This window comes from Aptenodytes patagonicus, chromosome 7 (genome assembly GCF_965638725.1).
Source record: "Aptenodytes patagonicus chromosome 7, bAptPat1.pri.cur, whole genome shotgun sequence".
Lineage (NCBI taxonomy): Eukaryota > Metazoa > Chordata > Aves > Sphenisciformes > Spheniscidae > Aptenodytes > Aptenodytes patagonicus.
In genome coordinates this window covers 35,798,033-35,815,813 of record NC_134955.1, presented here as the reverse complement: position 1 = coordinate 35,815,813, position 17,781 = coordinate 35,798,033, and the positions used below count along the sequence as shown (strand labels likewise).

The 17,781-nt window shown below is 42.1% G+C and overlaps 1 long non-coding RNA gene across 1 annotated transcript in view; it reads right to left on the bottom strand.

The window, feature by feature from the left end:
• Nucleotides 1–205: 205 nt before the first annotated feature.
• The window catches only part of LOC143163464 (uncharacterized), a 33,617-nt gene continuing 16,041 nt past the window's right edge, over nucleotides 206–17,781 (bottom strand). The window contains exons 2-3 of the long non-coding RNA XR_012995907.1: nucleotides 14,128–14,215; nucleotides 206–6,188 (exon numbers count right to left, since the gene is read on the bottom strand). This is a non-coding gene — a long non-coding RNA (uncharacterized LOC143163464). The remainder of the gene's footprint in view (nucleotides 6,189–14,127; nucleotides 14,216–17,781) is intronic.

Below are 17,781 nucleotides of genomic sequence, written 5' to 3'. Positions count from 1 at the left end.
ATTGCTGTTGTAGTTGTGAAATAAATAGTAAGACAACCAAAAGGAGTGAAATCACACATTTGTGTGTGTGTGTGTGTGTGTGAGAAATAATCTTGGCAAGATCTCCTGTACATGTATGAGATACAGGCTGATTCATAAATGGATTTTTCATCAAAATGGCATAGTTCTCCTATATGACAATAAAAGGCAGTGAATATATCAGCTGAGAACACCAGAAGAAGGAGAGACTTTATTCACGAATACAAAATATTTAGCGACTCTACAACAGTGCTGATAATATTTATTCTCTGATGCTTTTGCTGACAAAATTTCAGATGTGAAGTAATCAATAACTCCAGATTACATTATGCAGGGAGAAAACATGTTCTCAGTGCCTGAGCACCCTTCTGTATCCTGAGATACTTCAGACTTCAAATATTAAGCTCTCTTTCTCCCTCCCAGTTATTCTTTCGTGGAAGCCTTCCATTGAAAATGCAAACACCAGATTCTTCCCCTTCTTCAGTACTCTGCTCCCTCCCCTTTGCTGCCAAATTCTTTCCTCTGCCCTCCCTATTGGTTCCTCCAACGTCTGGAGAACAACTCCAAGACTTTGCTAATTTCTGATTCCCACCCCAAGAGACAGATCTCTCAGCTGTGCAGAGCTAAACTAGCAGTAAGGACTTTGGCCACCCAGGAAGCAAGATGGTTCGTCACTAGAGAGTCTGTTGTTCCACCATGTCTTCAGTGGAAAACCTTCCCAGATATCTGAGTACCACCATCCTGCATTTCCCATCTACAATCCCTAGGAACAAACTTTTTTTCAGATACTAACAATTCAATTAAAGTTCAAAGTAGATTCAACTAAAATTTATTAAAGATATTGTCCATGAAAAATTATTATTATAACACAGCCTCTGTCCATGATCAATATTTAGAGGAACCACATTAAAATGCCTTGCACTCCTGTAGTTGTCTTTCATTTGATTATCTCAAAGCACTTTCTAAACAATCATATAACCCTCACAGCACCTTGTAATGAAAGAAATGTAGTGTTTACAATTAGGCAAACACACAGGCACTGACAAGCTAAAGCCAAAATTATCAAGCATGAATGCCTAAATACAGCAATTTGAAGCCCTATTTATTTTAGTAAGTGTTAAGCATATGTCTGTAACTGACTTTACAGAAACCAGAAGATGACCAGAAGGTTTGAGAAATAAAACTATTCTATTTAACCATATAAATACATAAGTAAACGCCTGACTTTAAGCAATACCTTCTTTTAGGTTTAATAGTGGTTGACTGTATTCTTTAATTACAAAGCACGTGAAAGAAATTTTACATCTCAGGGCCCTACATGAAAGGATCCCAAAGGATTTAATAAATGCATTTCACGGCAATGAAGCCATTTCTGGAGCGGACTGTGACAACTGCTTCACAGCCCATAGGGACTTTACACAACAGAAGACCAAGTGAAGAAGGCTGTATTGACCTGAGTCTGCAGGGAGAATCTGGGTCAGGAGAATGCAATTACTTGAGCTGCCTGAGCAATGGGAAAAATGCCACTAATATTCATCTGAGCTCAGAAGCAATCAAGGTTTACTTTCACTTGCAATAGTGAATTTAAGCAAAAGCTTAAGTAGTAGCAAAATATATGTTGAGTTTGATTATTCACACGATACTTTAATTGTGAAATATATTTGTAAGATGCAAAAGTAATCTGGTACAGAAACTGTATCACTCAAATGACTAACCAACACTGAATTAATGTAGAAGTTAGATAATAAATATTCACAACAAACTGTTGTGATACAAGATATTCATGTAGTGAAAACATTTTCCAAATAAATTCACAAATACCTACAGTAAATTAATGTGAGAAATTCCGAGCATTTTGTGAGCAGAAGAAAGAAAAGAATGTGCTGACTAACCTATCTATCAGACATTGTTTTTTATGTTGTGATCCAATTCTTGCAGAAAGTGTCATGGGATTAAGTACAAGAATCAGCATCTCATGTAATTGATTTAAACTGAAACATTAGGTGATCTAAAAGTCACTATAAAAGATAAGCTTATCTCATTTTATTTAGTTGCCTAGCATCCATTAGTATCCAAGGATGCTACTGTCCTAAATACTATTTAGTGAGAGAAGTACTGCATAGCCAGTGAGGAAGAGGCTCTTTCCTTCTGTTTTGAAAAGAGCTTAAACCCTATTATCACAACTGAAACAGCTTTCACAAAAGAGCTGAGACGAGATCCTTTGCTTTGTGAAATCTAATAGTTGGCCAGTCTAAAAGAGACGGGTAGCAATAGAGCCAGGTACAGACTTCACACATAAGCAAACTACAGAAGCCTTTTGGTCTTGTAAAGTGACTTGTTTGGTAATTGCCTTACTATATTTGGAGCATAAAATAAAAGATTGTGGAGCAATACTGGTGAATTTAAACGAACTCTATTACTCCTGCATCATTTAGAACACATTTTATAAATACATCCCCACCAAAAAAAGCAGTGATAAATTTCCCAAGGATATTTAGTGCATCTTTTATTCACACAAATCTGATACCAACAGACAGGGGAAAATAATGTTATTAGCAGTTGTCCATCAGCTGACATCTATAAATTTCTTAGGGTGAAAAAAATTTCCAGATTTATGATAAAAATTATGTGTTTTAAAAAAAAATAAAAAAATCTTTTCCATATGTTTTCTTCTGGAATGAAGCCAAAGAGGAGCCTACATCTTATTATATCAAATGTAGTCAGTGTCACATCTGTCAAAATATCTTGTCACTTGCTTTACTGTTAAAAACAGGTTAAATTTAGTGGCTACTTATTTTGTTTTTAAAATAAAATATACGGATGATATTACTACTGGTGGATACTGGAGCAGCTGTAAACCAGGTACCAGGTATTCCTTCTGTAAGAGAAAGGAACTGTTCAAGCATTCTGACTGACAGCTATTTTAGTTCAGAGGATATTACACAGCTCTGCCATAGGCCTTTGACCAAACTTTCCAAATAGGGACAGCAAAAGCTGAAGTTAGGATTTCTACTTCTATTTTTAGGCAGGGCTATAAAAAAATGTAAGATCTCGCAAGATTCTGTACCCTGTTGTTCCTACTAGGCAAGAGCAGCAACAACCAGTTTAGCAATTTTGAGACTGAGATCACCTCCTCTTCCATCACAAAGGATGGACTAAAAATCTTAAATTTGAAAGTTTAAATGTAAGCTATAGCAGCCATTATTTCTCACTTGTAGGCATTACAAAATTGTACTTTCTGTCAATGCATCTTAAACAAACTCACAGCAACCTCTGGTCTTCTGGTCCTGGGCCCTGAGGCTCCTCTCAGCAGTGCTGCCCAGCGCTCTTCCTCGCACGTTTCTGCTGCAGTGCTTCAGTTCTCATCTGTTGCCTTCTGCTTGTCAGGTTCTGGTGTCTCCAGACTTACATGCCAATGCTCCTCTGTTCTATCTATCCTTACTCACTGTAGGGTAGCTACTCCAGTCATAGCCCATATTCTGATATTAAATGACTGATATTAAACCTCAGTCCTAACTTGCAATATTCTCCGTTATTCAAGACCTGGGGTCTTGTCGTGGTTTAACCCCAGTCGGCAACTATGCACCACACAGCCGCCTACTCACTCCCCACCGGTGGGATGGGGAAGAGAATCGGAAGGGTAAAAGTGAGAAAACTTGTGGGTTGAGATAAAGACAGTTTAACAGGCAAAGCAAAAGCCGCACACACAAGCAAAGCAAAACAAGGAATTCATTCACTCCTTCCCATCGGCAGGCAGGTGTTCAGCCATCTCCAGCAAAGCAGGGCTCCATCACGCGTAACGGTGACTTGGGAAGACAAACGCCATCACTCCGAATATCCCCCCCTTCCTTCTTCTTCCCCCAGCTTTATATGCTGAGCATGATGTCATATAGTCTGGGATATCCCTTTGGTCAGTTGGGGTCAGCTGTCCCGGCTGTGTTCCCTCCCAACTTCTTGTGCACCCACAGCCTGCTCTCGCTGGTGGGGTGGTGTGAGAAGCAGAAAAGGCCTTGACTGTGTAAGCACTGCTCAGCAGTAATGAAAACATCCCTGCGTTATCAACACTGCTTTCAGCACAAATCCAAAACACAGCCCCATATCAGCTACTATGAAGAAAATTAACTCTATCCCAGCCAAAACCAGTACAGGTCTCATAAAGCTGTAGCTGCTAATTTAAGCAGCCCCTCTAATTTGTAGCTGTTATGTATTTACAATCCTGAATCTGCAGTCAAAACAGTATTGGAATTTGGGTCTCTACAAGACAAGTCCATCAGTTGCCCCAATCTTAATGATTTTACTCCATGAGCCTTTATCTCTTTTTCCCTTAAGCAGTAATTTACAACTAAATCTATTAGGAAATTTAGTTAGTACCACTCATACATGTATTTCATAGCTGGATCTAAAAACACCAGTGAAGGGTTTATACATCGCAATGAAGAACCAATTTTGTGAAATTTAGAAGTTGGGGCTGACCCACAACAAAGCTCATGAAATATTTTTGCATTATCTTCTACACTAGAAAATTATTTCTGAATTTCTATAACGATATTTTAATGCATCTTCCTAAAATGCGTAAGATTCATAAGGCCTTTTGGTTACACCCAGTGTATAAGTTTCTGCAAGACTGCTGTATACAAAAAGAACAATTAAGTAGATTGCAAATGGAGGCTTCAAAGTCAACAGAAAAATAAACACGAACTGCCCTGTGTGCATCTCCTCTTATGGATTCCAATTTAAATAAACTACACACAAGACAATATGACTTGATTAACTCATTGAAGCCCCATAACACAACAGTATAATATCCAAGTTGCGATGGAATGCAGGTCATATGAAATAGGTGCACATTAAAGATAGCAGAAGAGGCTAAGCTCTAGAATACAGCTATGTAATAGAAGCAGACAGGCTACACGCAGAAGAATATGAAGGCAAGGACTAGAAAGAAAAGAAAAAGCTTTTGCCGTTAACTGGCTTGACATAGGAGGGTAAAAAGAAATAAGGCTGATAGGGCTATAAAAGGTCAACAAGAGAAGAAGGCAGTAAAAGCATGGCAGCAAATCCCCCATTAACAGCAATAACACAAATGGGAGATTGCCTTGAAAATCACCATACCTAAAGGAGTCGTTCAGGGGTGGAATTTGTATTAGTAACTTCTGAACCCAGCATATCAAAGACTTTCAGGAAAGACACAAAAAAGACAGACTGACATCCCAGTTTACATGAAGTGTGCAGTGCGAAGCAGAGGTTGCAAGAAGAAAGGCTTTGGAGTAGGGGCCACAAAGCCAAGCTGCACTTCCATCATCCTTGCAAATAATTTTTAGCATAAAGTGCCTGTTTGGCTTTATGAAGAGTGAATTTTGCAGGAGTACAATACTAGAGTTACTCTGCCTCTCTATGCCCATTAGGGTTTCAGCAAAATCTGAAGGTGTAAGCTAGTATACATAGGCCTCCCACTGGAGTAAGAAAGAACCTATTAACGTTGCCTTTGCAATAAGGGAATATACCTGCCAATAAGCTGCAGAGGAAGAAAAGAAAGCAAGGGAAAGGTGTCATGAGAAAATTTGTAAAAGACATCTTTCTAGTTAATGTCTATAATGCTGAGAAAGGAAAAGAAGGTTCAAAGTAAAAAGAAATGGGAGAAGGCATCCACAAAGCATGAACGACAACTGCAGCGTAATGCTTTTCTCTTTCCCGTCAAGCACTCCATTTGTCAGCACTTAGGTACCAATTTCCTTGTACCTGAGACCATGTAGATCGTTAACCCAGTATAAGCAAAATGATGGATCTGTAAGAGCAATAGCTGACTTTGTAGCTTGACATCTTTCAGTTTTACTTCGTTTCAGAAAACTCATTGCTGAGTCTGTCTCTTGCAATATGTAGAAATAATAAGCAGAAAAGTCTATGGGGAAACAGAGGGGAAAGTGCCATGAACTTGGTCAGTAGCCATCTCTGCTGCTACACAGAAGATCAGCCTTAAGGCAAACCACCTACCAGGTTTCTTACATCCACTTACATTACACACACACAGAGTACATTTGTTGAACAATGCATTTCAAAAGTTTCATGGGTTTAGTTCCAGAATAAATTTCATGCTAGCATATGTTTTGGTACGTTCTTTTTTCCTCTGCATTTCCTTGAAGCAGGGTTTCAAAGACTGTTGAGACTTCTCTCTGAAACAGGAATAGACCACATGGCACACTGTTATTCCAAAAATGCCAACATCACTAACAGCCTTAGTCCAATAAAGGACTGTCTTGCAGAAAACATGTATAATGATGATGGTATGTAATATCACATTAGAAATCATGCAGCCTTTCATCATGAAATGACAAAAATAAAGAAAACCAAAATGTAGCACACTTACTTAAAAATATCACTATTTCAAGGAATGCACAAGCAGTACGAGATGCCACGCTGGAAAAGCAAGTCAAAGTATTAAAAGGAAATACCTCTCCTCCATGTCCCAAAAATGTCATGCAGAAGTGTTCTGCCTTTTCAGCTACACATCGTTATACATTTACTCATATTGTTATTAAATAGATATATTTTTTGAATTAAATACACACACACCTCTATGATTCCAAGCAGCACTATAAATTTGATCTAAACATTTCTTTTCCCTTCAGGTAGCATCATAAGACTCTTAAAGGGTAAAAGCAAAAGTAAAGTGGAATTCTTCTTTTGATGTACCTGGCAGAAGAGACAATAGCTTACCTGCAAACAAAATGCACAGTGACAAAAGTAACAGAAGGAATGAAAAAAACAGAAAACAAAAAATATTCAAACTTCATTCAAAAATGTTAGCTATATGCAAACCTTTTCGAAATATATAAGCAGATTCAGGGAGTCTGCCTATGCTGAAAGAGTCAATTGCAGGGGTCGTTTTCAGACTGCTCCGTGCCTGTCAAGTGCAGCTTGTCCTATCTTCTTACTAAATTCTTTTCTAACTTTCCTGGGTGAGGGACTCTATTCTGTGTGCATGTGTGAGCTAGACAGCCTGAGCAGTCTTCAGTAAAGAATATTTCAGTCCAGTCTTTAGTAAAATATAAAGGGAAACCAAACAATTCAGCCTTTGACCAATTTATGAAATATCAAGAAATATATACCAGATGATCTCTCTGTGTTCTTACTCAGTGTACATTCCTTCCTCCCTCTTCAATAGTCACTGGCATTTTAGCTGTCCAGATGCTGCGGCATTTAATCAATGATTCAGTACACAACCCATGAGATATGTCACAACACTTCAACAAGCAAGTTGTATCTCTCTGTGGGGACAGAGGATCTGAGTTTGTGTCAGTCTCTTCTTGTCAGTTATAATTAACCATACACCCATTTACATACATAAATATTTATACACAAAGAGAAAACTTCCTGGTGCTTTATCAGATCTCACTTTATCACAGTGGATTCTGATGGCAGCAAAACAATTTAGTTTTGTTAAAAACCCAGAGAGAATTTTGAATCTCATAAATACAGAAATCATGGCCCAGATTTTGAGATGTTAAGTACCTGCAGCTTCTGGGGACACCTAGAAATTGTAGATGCACACTATCCCTTTCATTTTAAACATCTGGCCACAGTCTTAATGCAGACACAGGAAAATGACAGATTGTACAGAACTTTTACAAGACTTGGTTTTTCTCAGGCTTTAAAAAAAAAAAGGGATGAACCTGTCAGGTAATGAGAGTGGCAAGGAAGAAAATGTATAATGGATCTTCAGAACAGCCCAGAGTTACTGCCTGTGTTGTGCTGGGGTGGGACCAGCTCAAGACAAACCATCTAAATAGTGTATGTATGTCACAGCAAGTCACTGGCTAAGCCAGATGACACCTACCATAAAAAGAATTCAGATATTCTAACATCCTTCCTTTCCCTGCTAACCACTTAGATGGCGTATGAACTTGGAAAAAAGAAGCATAGAATATATACTGGGCTTCGTTTAGTTGAGGAAAGGCATTTTTTTAGAAAGTAACAATATAACTTCCATCTGATAAATTTGGGGGGACAAATCAGAAAATGGATCTAGACAAAAAATAGCAGCTTGTGACAGCAGCTAGCTGTCCTCCCCCTTCTACCAGACTGCTTACACCAGGACAATCTCTTTGTCTGCTTAAATATATCTATTCACTGCTAGAAAGACATTGAGGTGCTGGAGTGTGTCCAAGGAAGAGCAACGAAGCTGGTGAAGGGTCTAGAGCACAAGTCTTATGAGGAGTGGCTGAGGGAACTGGGGTTGTTTAGTCTGCAGAAAAGGAGGCTCAGGGGAGACCTGTATCGCTCTACAACTACCTGAAAGGAGGTTGTAGTGAGGTGGGTGTTGGTCTCTTGTCCCAAGTAACAAGCCATAGGACGAGAGGAAACGGCCTCAAGTTGTGCCGGGGGAGGTTTAGATTGGATATTAGGAAAAATTTCTTCACCGAAAGGGTTGTCAAGCACTGGAACAGGCTGCCCAGGGAAGTGGTTGAGTTCCCATCCCTGGAGGTATTTAAAAGACGTGTAGACATAGTGCTTAGGGCCATGGTTTAGTGGTGGACTTGGCAGTGTTAGGTTTACAGTTGGACTTGATGATCTTAAGGGTCTTTTCCAGCCTAAATGATTCTATGATTCTATTTGCCTGCACATGCAATTGGTTTGCTCAGCTCCAGCTCTTCTTGACAGTGATGAGAACCATCTTTGACATTGGCATAGCTGACATATTCCTGCCTGAGTAAGAAAGATCTGGAGAGAGGAATCAGTACAGGTGCCTGGCTCCAGGTACAGCCATCTAGGTAATTTGTATTTGTTTTCCAAAGCCTGAATCCACAAACTGAAATGGAAGTTACTAAGAACTGAAATTAAGAACTTGAAAATGTGCTGTTGCTGTGAACAGCCCCTCACTTGGAGAAGACCTGGAGCACACATCAGGAATTCTTGGAGAGAGGCTAAGCAGGTGGAAAGGAACATGGCTGCCAAGCTGAAGCTCTCATTTAATTATCTAGTTTGTTTTACTGTTTTAATGTTTGGCTCCCAAAGTTGTGACATGGTTCCCAAAGTCAGGCTTCTAATTACTAAATTGTGTGGTCTAAAGCCCATCTGTTTTTTCCAGCTATCTCACATGATCTAGTAAAAGATATTCTCTCTCTTCACAAGTTAGGCCATGATGACCACCACAACACTATAACTAAAAAAACCTTTTTTTTTGTTTTGTCATCCAAATGCCATGTCACTGATGATGAGCTAGGATTGCCCGTCTCACCCTGTCTCACTTATGGTAGCAAATCCCAGTGAAGTGCTATGCACAGGGAGCTTTGAGAGAGCCATACCCCCACATCCTCCAGGGCACGTCCTTAGAGGTGACACAACAGGTGACTCAGGTAATAAAATATTTACTGTAAGGGAGAGTGGGGTCCCTTTTTCTGGCAGTAGCTGGGGAGAAAGCAATTGAGCAAAGCATCTTGTAACAATTAAATCAACTGTATCGCTAACGCATAATGTGTGATCTTTGTGGAAAACTGGTAGGAGATCATGAATTTAACAGACTATATGTTTAAAATGTCTTATATGATATTAAGCAGTCAGAAATAGATCTCTAAGAAGGGATTAGATATATAAATTATAGAAACCCTCTGATAAGGCATAATTTAAAATTAGAAGGGAAAGAAAATGTAATCACCCTTAAGGTCACAGCTAACGGCAAAACAAGAACTGTCTGTCCGTGCTGTGCCCACAATGGCCACCCACCAGGCGCCAGGGACAGGAATTTGACGGGGAGCAGAAAAAAAGATTTGATTGGAAGAAAATTATGGAGAGGTGCACAAGAAATAACTTAAGGAAATTAAAGATGAAGATAACATTAAACTGATTTGGTTTGAAATGCAAGATATTTCTGACACTTCAGAGGTATCAATACTTTCTGACATAACTCTTCCATATGAATGTTTGTCCCTATGTACCGTATGACCAGAACATAAAGAAAGGAAATGGTTTTCCTAGTGATCTCTTGGCTGTTCTGCAGCCCACTCTGTCATACCACCACTTTTTGAGCTTCTTTAGGATCGTAGGTGCTATGCAAAGGAAATGTATTGGTAGTAGCACTAACAGAGAGCAATCAGAGTCTTCAAAGGACTGAACGGATTGGGGACCTAGAGTTACTGCTGGGCACTTGTATCATCTTTTAGAAACTTTTTAAAATTACCATCCTGACCTTCTCCCAAGTTACTTTCAATACTGGGTATTTTCTTCATTTTGGGAAGGGATGATTAACATGAGACCTCAGCCAGTGCATTCTGAGATTTTTGTAGGAGGCTTCGATCTGCAATTTTTGGTATGTGGGTAGTTACCCATAGGCACGTGATACATGCCAGTCTCTGAAGTGTAAGCGTAGTCAAGCTTCCGCAGAAAAATAGTCCACACATTCCATTAAAATCTTGTGCTGCTATTTGCAAGCAAAGTGGGCTGGCAATTTCAGAAATACTTAGCCAAAACCACACAGCTTTGCATGAAACAGTCAGTAGGCTCTTTTAAAATTCCTGTTCTATAGCTTTCAAGTAATTTTGCACAATGACATATAATTGTGTATTGGGTTTGCATGGCAAGGTTTTGGTAGCGGGGGGACTACAGGGGTGGCTTCTGTGAGAAGCTGCTAGAAGCTTCCCCTATGTCCGACAGAGCCAATGCCAGCCGGCTCCAAGATGGACCTGCTGCTGGCCAACGCTGAGCCAATCAGCGACGGTGGTAGCACCTCTGTGATAACATATTTAAGAAGGGAAAAAAAAAAACCTGAGCAACTGCAGTGGAAGAGAGGGGTGAGAATATGTGAGAGAAACAACTCTGCAGACATCAAGGTCAGTGAAGAAGGAGGGGAGGAGGTGCTCCAGGCGCCAGAGCAGAGATTCCCCTGCAGCCCATGGTGAAGACCATGGTGAGGCAGGCTGTGCTGCTGCAGCCCATGGAAGTTAACGGTGGAGCAGATATCCACCTGCAGCCTGTGGAGGCCCCACGCCGGAACAGGTGGATGCCCAAAGGAGGCTGTGAACCCTATGGGAAGCCCGTGCTGGAGGAGGCTCCTGGCAGGACCTGTGGACCCGTGGAGAGAGGAGCCCACGCTGGAGCAGGTTTGCTGGCAGGACTTGCAACCCGTGGGGAGCCCACGCTGGAGCAGTCTGTTCCTGAAGGACTGCACCCTGTGGAAAGGACCCACGCTGGAGCAGTTCATGAAGAGCTGCAGCCCATGGGAAGGACTCGTGTCGGAGAAGTTCGCGGAGAACTGCCTCCCGTGGGAGGGACCCCACGCTGGAGCCAGGGAAGAGTGTCAGGAGTCCTCCCCCTGAGGAGGAAGAAGTGGCAGAAACAACATGTGATGAACTGACAGCACCCCCCATTCCCTGTCCCCCTCCACTGCTGGAGGGAAGAGGTAGAGAATTCGGGAGTGAAGTTGAGCCTGGGAAGAAGGGAGGGGTGGGGGAAGGTGTTTTAAGATTCAGTTTTATTTCTCATTGTCCTAGTCTGATTTGATTGGTAATAAATTAAGTTAATTTTACCCAAGTCGAGTCTGTTTTGCCCGTGATGGTAACTGGTGAGTGATCTCTCCCTGTCCTTATCTCGACCCACGAGCCTTTCATTGTATTTTCTCTCCCCTGTCCAGCTGAGGAGGGGGAGTGATAGAGTGGCTTTGGTGGGTACCTGGCGTCCAGCCAAGGTCAACCCACCACAGATTGGTTCCAGTTCAGTGGACTAATTGCATTGGATTCAACACTAATTGCAGTTAGTGTTGCCGAATCAAGATGCAGTTCACCTCTTTGTGAAGTACAACAGGCTGTTGCAGTCCAGAAACCAGGCAGAGCATCACTTATGTCCCCAAGCAGTCTATAGTATGCCTATAGTACACTTCACATGCATTCAGAGGACTGGCCCACTCAGTGTCTTCCATCAAAGCAGTAACGACGTGCCAAATTTTTATATATGTAGTCTAATGAATAAAACACTCAGCCAAGAAGCAGGAGTTTTATACCCTTCAACCTGCAGGTATTCAAACCACCAGCTCCTACCTTCCAGGACAACTCCCTAACAATCCTGGTTATCCTTCCACTTCTGCTGAAGAGAGGAATGTAAAAAGGAGTGAATGAGCACTTAGCCTAGTGGTAGGGCAAAGGGAAGGGGAAACACTTCTGGTCTCTGTTCACCACCTACTGCATTTTAGAAGTCAATGGTGATATCTGCTTTGTTAATGTAAAGAACACTCGTAGGCACTTGAGTCAGGCATGCACGCTCCAGAAAGGACTAGGAGAGCAGATTTACTCATGTGCATGTAGAAGTGCTCCAGCTCCACTTATGCAAGTGATGCTAGCACAGGCACAGGGAAGTGAAAGACAGGAGCTAAAGCTGGGCATAGAGTTAAAATCCAGATCTGTATTGGCTACCTGCAGGCAGCTCCCCACTCCAGCCGCTGCATCTTTGATCTCTCATTTACTTTCCGTACAGAGAATCGAGGCATCTACATCTGACTTGTAATTCCCGAGATACAGCACCTCAGAAACACAACTTCTAACTTCCAGCCCCTCATCGCTATTCAGATTTGTTTTTAGCCAGGACAGCACCTCACTTTTTAGGCCGGTGTGAATCTTTAAGGACCGCAGCAGTCAAATCACTTGACAATTTAAAAGTATTGTTCTTATGACAGCTTACCTGAATTCTTGGTAAATCAATGCACAAACTAATTCCACTTCTATCACAAAAATTGTTACTCCTTAACTTCCTTTAGATCACTGAGACCTTTTTTAAAAGCAATGTCAGACAGTGCCTGAATGTGCACTTGCTGCACTAGAGGGAGTAGGAACCTCATCTCTGCAATGGGCAGCTTTGCCTGATGCAAGCTTCTACAGCAAACATGCTGCTTAGGGGCCATCTGAGTGATCAGGTTCCTGGCTATTGAATACTGAACTGTGAAACAGGGACATCATCAAAGATCAAAGCTGACGCTCTGTGTGGGAACAAGGCTCTTCCGACTTTCTAAATAGTCTCCACTTTGAACACTCCTAGATGTTTCAGGATATTTCTTTCATCAAAAATCACTCATATTTATAATTACTTGTTTCTGATCCAGGATCCAGTTGCATGCTGTATATATGCCTTGCTAAGATAGGGAGTTCCTCACCTTATCATGATTTTGATTTCATGCCTTAGAACAAAGTTAGTTTCCGGTGTCAAACACCCTCTGACTTTGCTTCTTTGTATAGCAAACAGTCCTCCACACCAGAGACTTGTTACAAATTCCTCTTCTAAAGAGGAAAAAAAGCAGTAAATGGATAGTATAATCTGTTTCTGTCTGTAAATCACAGGCAAAATGACCTATGCTACACCAGTTAAAGAGGCTTTTCTTAGCTGACAGGCATGGTTTAATCACTACTAAAAAGCATCTATACAGTTCCATCTAAAATGCTCTGACAAGGGCTTTTCTTAAGAAAGAAAAATCCGTCAAAATTCTTGAAGGAATCAGTGAAGGATGAATTCTTGTGTATGTCTTTTTCCTCTACGGTGTCAAATGGATGCCTGCATCTGTAAAATTGTGAATGTGAAAAAGAGGCAGATCATAACAAAGAGAAGGGATAACTTATAAAACTGCTTCTCATATATTGCTGCAGTAATGGTAGAAGCAGATCCCCTATGCCATCAATAGGAAATAATGTACTTCCACTCACAGAAGCAATATATATTATTTACAACTTGCAAGGCCAAAGTCAAAATTACTGTTCTGGTAAGATTCCTGTGTCTTCAGCCATTGTAGCCCCTTTTATAATTTCTGATCTTTTCTAGATTTTAATCCTCTTCCTTTGTCTGCTTCCCTTTCACATTACTTTCTGGCCAGAAGGCAATAGCAGAATTCTCCACTCTCACCTCTTTGCCATCCCTCCACCTCCCCCTTCACTCCAGTTTTCAGTTGTGATGTAGCTGTCTTTTTCTCTTGCTCAGTCTTTTCACTGTCTGACTATACTATCTCCATACTAGCCTCATTACCTCCTTTCCTCTCACTCATTCTTAATCCTGTCCTCCTCCTCTGCCTTTTTCCTTTCTACCTTCAATGAGATCACAGGTCCCGTTATCACAGAGCAATTGTCTCGTAACTCCCCTTACCTTTCCACAGCTCCCCATCTCCTCCTTTGGGATACACAAGGCATATAATCTGTTTCCTCACTTCTAGTTCTCCATGATCCATAACCTTCTGGAAACAAATGAAAAATGTCATTAGTCTAATTAGTTTGAAGATTCAAAACTTTGAAATTTTAACCAGTGGGCATAATTCTCCAGGAAAACCTGAAAGGGAATAAGTCTGCTGAAGAAGAACTAGAATACCTAGAAAAGGAAATCTCTCATAAAAATATAGAAGTGCTTGGAACTAGCCTTGCTTCCTTATGCAGTGCCGTGCTGTGCTTGAATGGATGAGGGAAAGATGCTGCCATTCCACCATTTCCCTCTGCTCTCGAAATGAGCAAAAATAATCAGAAACAACTAACCTGTGTTACAACATTGGAGGGAAAGGGCACCCTACATCTTTGTGGGACATATAACCAATCTTTTCATTTGCCTGCATTACCCAAATCCATTCAATTCAAGCTCTGATTTGGGAAGCCCCTTCTTCTTTTAAGACTATAAGGCATATTTTAAAAAAATTTTGTAAATAAATGTGGAATATTTCTATTGTCTATAGAAAGAGTCTATAGGCAAGAAAATGGAACAGAAGACTTTTGAGCATATTCAGCCAGTTCCAAAGTTCTTTATTTCTATGTCCTTGAATAAGTCACTTGATCTTTCCCTTCCTAGTTTCCTCAACTGTAAAATGAAATTCATACAGCTTGCCTACTTTTGAGATGACTGGAGGACACTAACATTCCAAAAATTCTATGAAAAATTCTGCCTCATTTTCCTTCAATTGTTTTATCAGCTGTACCTACCAGTTAGGGGTAGGTGAGGCTTCTGTAACTAAAGTTCACACAACTCTTTGAGACCTTGCATAAAAAATAAGAGCTAATTGATGACGTGGAATTTCTTTTACCCATCTGAGAGAAGCAAGATGGATTTAGCTTCTCAGTTGGCACACACTAGGTCCTTTGTTTGAGATCTACCAGAACTGTGACTCATATGAGTTTCATGACTGCAAAAAAAAAAGTCGTGCACTATCATGTATGGATATGTAATGCAAAGCAAGGAAGAAAATGTAAAAATAAAAGATCTGCCAATGAACAACCTTGTGAAAATGCTAAATGCAGTTTTAAGAAACAATGAGTTTATTTTGCTTTCAACCTTACTTTAAATTATGCTGGCAACCTCTTCTGAGCACCAGCCTTACTGCATGTCTTAGATTTCCCTTCCTCAGAGCCATAATCTTAATCTTGACCATTAATGTACACTGAGCCCAAGACCAGTTACTCTGCCACATACTCAGGCCAGCTAGTGCGGCAGGGAGAATTCCCCTCAAATAACTGTGCGATCCCCAGTCAGCCCCTTTCTTACTCTGTCTCAGATTAGGCTTTCTTGGTACTCTCATCCTAACCCTAGCTCCAACCCCAGACTGAGATTTACACCACAGGACAGTAGAAGCACCCCGGCTAAGGTCTGCTCAGGGAAGAACTCCAGCAGCAGTCCTTATCTGTCTTTGGCAGCTTCTACTCAAGCCCCTTCTTATTTGCCATATGTGTCCCATTTGTCATTCTCAGAGCCATAAGCTTAACTTTACCTTAACTCTAGAATAAGCCCAAGGCGAGGAACCCAGCACCCTCCTCGGGAGCGCTTCCTGCCATCCCACTTCCCTGACTGGAGGTACTGGCCCTGTTATTTGTTTCTTTTGGTTTTATAACAGTTTTGATTGCTTGCTCGCTCGCTCCAAGAGTTTCTCTGGTAAACTGTGACAACAACTTCTATTCATAGATACGCATGTTGCAGGTCACCTTACAAAAAGCGTGCTCTCTAGAGCACACTTCTCTCCACAGGGAGATGAGAATGTGACACTGCTCCTGACATAAACATATCCAGAAGAAGAATGTGATAACATCCCAGCAATGGAAATATTAGGATGGTATTGAGCATGGCACCCATTCCTTTGGGTTTGCTGATCAACAGACTGGCTCTTGGAATACAACACAAGGACGCTCTCAGAGGTGCGATCCAAGGAGTGCTGAGACTGGTGTGCCAAGGCCTAACACATGGAAGATATTATACATTATACGTCATGACAGCTAAAGCACTCCTGTGGTGCTGTCCAGGAACAGAGAATTTGGCCACACAGTGACGTTGTGGATGGTCCTACAGAACTGGGCAGAGCTAACCTTTCAATCTGATTCCAGTAGTACCAGTCTGAATATTTCAAAGCTGAGAAATGAAAATCTGAGAAATACTTTGGCTTAGACACCTTGAAGGAAAAATCATAGAATCATAGAATCATTGAGGTTGGAAAAGACCTCTAAGATCATCGAGTCCAACCGTCAACCCAACACCACCACCCACTAAACCATGTCCCTAAGTGCCGCATCTACTCGTCTTTTAAATACCTCCAGGGATGGGGACTCAACCACTTCCCTGGGCAGCCTGTTCCAATGTTTAACCACTCTTTCAGGAAAGACATTTTTCCTTACATCCAATCTAAACCTCCCCTGGTGCAACTTGAGGCCATTTCCTCTCGTCCTATCGCTAGTTACTTGGGAGAAGAGACCGACACCCACCTCGCTACAACCTCCTTTCAGGTAGTTGTAGAGAGCGATGAGGTCTCCCCTCAGCCTCCTTTTCTCCAGGCTAAACAGTCCCAGTTCCCTCAGCTGCTCCTCATAAGACTTGTTCTCCAGACCCCTCACCAGCTTCGTTGCCCTTCTCTGGACACGCCCCAGCACCTCAACGTCCTTCTTGTAGTGAGGGGCCCAAAACTGAACACAGTATTCGAGGTGCGGCCTCACCAGTGCCGAGTACAGGGGGACAATCACTTCCCTACTCCTGCTGGCCACACTATTTCTGATACAGGCCAGGATGCCATTGGCCTTCTTGGACACCTGGGCACACTGCCGGCTCATGTTCAGCCGGCTGTCGACCAACAGCCCCAGGTCCTTTTCCGCCAGGCAGCTTTCCAGCCACTCTTCCCCAAGCCTGTAGCGCTGCATGGGGTTGTTGTGGCCAAAGTGCAGGACCTGGCACTTGGCCTTGTTGAACCTCATACAGTTGGCCTGGGCCCATCGATCCAGCCTGTCCAGGTCCCTCTGCAGAGCCTTCCTACCCTCGAGCAGATCAACGCTCCCGCCCAACTTGGTGTCGTCTGCAAACTTACTGAGGGTGCACTCGATCCCCTCATCCAGATCATCGATAAAGATATTGAACAAGACCGGCCCCAGTACTGAGCCCTGGGGAACACCGCTCGTGACCGGCCGCCAACTGGATGTAACTCCATTCACCACAACTCTCTGGGCCCGGCCGTCCAGCCAGTTTTTTACCCAGCGCAGAGTACACCTGTCTAAGCTGTGAGCCGCCAGCTTCTCTAGGAGAATGCTGTGGGAGACGGTGTCAAAGGCCTTCCTGAAGTCCAGGTAGACCACATCCACAGCCTTTCCCTCATCCACTAGGCGGGTCACCTGGTCATAGAAGGAGATCAGGTTGGTCAAGCAGGACCTGCCTCTCATGAATCCGTGCTGGCTGGGCCTGATCCCCTGGTTGTCCCGCTCATGCCTTGTGAGCGCCCTCAAGATGAACTGCTCCATAATCTTCCCCGGCACCGAGGTCAGGCTGACAGGCCTGTAGTTCCCCGGATCC